We start from the raw sequence: 2896 nt of genomic DNA, 5'->3' as shown, positions 1-2896 counted from the left end.
CATAATATATATTATATCTATATAATATATATTATATAGATACAAAGAATTTTGCCTAATTATTTTCATACAACAAAATTATCTCATTATTTCGTCCTATGTCTGACTTAATCTAAACTTAACTCCTTGAATTCGTAATGAGTATAATTTACAATGTATCTTATACTTTTATATATATATATATATATATTTTATATATATATTTTATATATATATTATATATATATATATATAAAAGTATAAGATACACTATAAATTATACTCATTACGCATTCAAGGAATTAAGATTAGATTAAGTCAGACATACGACTTAACTCCTTGAATGCGTAATAAGTATAATTTCCAGTGTATCTTATACTTATATATATATATATATATATATATATATATAAAGAATTTCGCCTAATTATTTTCATGGAACGAAATTATCTCATCATTTCGTCCTATGTCTGACTTAATCTAAACTTAACTCCTTGAATGCGTAATGAGTATAATTTACAGTGTATCTTATACTTATATATATACACTAGCGGATCCTGACGTCGATAGCTCTTTAATGTTTGTTTTTCTTTATTTATATTTTTTAAACAAATTCAGCAAAACTGTTTCTTTTAATTTGCTAGGGGGGGGGGGGTTTAACCCCCCCCCCCTTTCAGGATCCGCCAGTGGATTAAATAATTGCTCAACGAAAAGGCTAAATATAGTAGGAAATTGTTGACCCGTACTACTTAGGGTCGATTGTTCCAACTTCTTGGTAAGTTTTACCCGACAGGTAGCATATTTTCGTCTCTTTTCAGATAAGTTCTAAAAAAGAGACGAAGATATGCTACCTATCGGGTAAAACTTATCAAGAAGTTGGAACAACCGGACCATAATCTATCTAAATTCTTACTTTGCGCTTAATAAATTTACGATATATAAAGTGCGTATAACTTTTTATTGTTTTTGATTGGCATTAATGATTTTATGCTCATAGCAGAGTAATTGCGCGACAGAAAGGCTGAATCCTTTCTTCTTCTAAAAAAGATATGTAAAATCGATACTCGCATATTTCAAAGTTTATTGTTGTCGCTTTCCCGCGATGCTTATTGGCTGTTAAGATTCGCGTTGTGTGTTTTATTCGTAGCATCGAGAGGCTGTCATCGCGAGAATTAGCTATTTGACAGTTTGTTCAGAATAAAATTAAATAAAATAATAATATTAGTTTTAAATAATATGTTGTAATACTTTAAACTCGATTAATATTTTTGACAGTTAGCAACTGATTTCTGTCAAAAAATATTAATCGCGGATAAAGTATTATAACATATTATTTACAATATATTACTATTTTAATATTTTTAACATATTATTCTTTTAAAATTTAATTAGCAAAGTAACGCTTTATTAATATTTCTTGACAGAAATCAGCTGATTAAAGCGTTAATTTGCTAATTAAATTTTAAAATAATATGTTAAAAATATTAAAATTGCAATATGTTCTAAATATTATGTTATAATATACCTTATCCGCGATTAATATTTTTTGACAGTAATCAGCTGATAACTGTCAAAAATATTAATCGACTTTAAAGTATTATAATATTATTTAAAACATATTATTGTATTCAATTTTATTTTGAAGAAACTGTTAAACTACTATCTCTTGCGATGACAGCCTCTCGATGCTGTGAATATAACGCACAACGCACAATGCGAATCGAAACAGTCAATCAGCATCGTGGAAAAAATACAACAATACTTGCGAGAATCGACTTACAATTAACATGCCTTTTTTTAGAAAGTGTATAATATTTAAAATTCGATTAATATTTTTGACAATTATAAATTGATTTTTGTGAAAAAATATTAATCGCGGATAAAAGATATTATAATATATTATTTAGAACATATTATTATTTTAATATTTTCAACATATTATATACATCCCCATTACCGTTATAGAAATGTTATAAAATAAACAATTTCTCACTCACCGATACGTACAGTAGCGGAGTTGTAATACACAGCACACATTGATCTGAAAATAAAATATTCAAATTATGTATATTATTGAAAATATCTGGATTTATATAATTATATTACTTTTTGTGTTTTATTTTCACTTTTATTACAAATTAAAAATTTTCTAGGATTCTTTTTTAAATCTATTAATCTTCATTATTCATTTTTTTTCTCATAAACACGCACAAATTAAATTATACGAACAAAAATGAAACCACTCTTAAGCGTAGTTCAAAATCCAACATCCAAGCTTTGCGCCGAAGCAACCCTCGTAGGACTTTTCATCCCCTTTTACGTGAGTGGAATCTCTTGGACAGCGAGATGCGGCTACGAGGACGCCTGCGCGAGAATAACGAGCGATTTCATTCTCGTTTGCGTAGCAACCCCCTCGATAATTGGTGAACGGTTCGATAGATAGGAGCGGTTGGTCGTAATAACCAGGAACATCATTAACACAGAAAGCCTTCCCGTGTCGGAGATGTGAAACATATATGACTATAATTCACATTGCCGCTCCCAGTTTCAAGCCAATCGCAAATCGTCGGCACGACAACAATACCTCTCGTCCCGCCATTCCGCCATGAGATTTTTCCGGCGTCATTATTGATCCTTGGCGAGACCACCGTTTACCTTGCTCCTCGAAACAGCGGAACTCGTGGGTGGCAGGAATTGGGTCAGGGCTAACTGAAAGTATGCCACGTTCCATTTTCCTGCAACGTCCCCGGGACTCCTTTATGGAAAGTCCGTATTTACGCCTCTCCCGAAAATACATCGCTTTACATGTTTACGCCCGTAAGTACAGAAACATTTCATTATATATATTATAGTAAATTTTAATTAGAGATCAAAATTAGATGCGAGGGATTAGAGGGAGCAATTAGAAAACTATTAA

The sequence above is a fragment of the Prenolepis imparis genome, unplaced genomic scaffold (genome assembly GCF_030444845.1).
Source record: "Prenolepis imparis isolate NDT839.2.m4 unplaced genomic scaffold, iyPreImpa1.0 SCAF_2, whole genome shotgun sequence".
NCBI classification, from domain to species: Eukaryota; Metazoa; Arthropoda; class Insecta; order Hymenoptera; family Formicidae; genus Prenolepis; species Prenolepis imparis.
Note: the sequence above shows the minus strand (reverse complement) of the source record.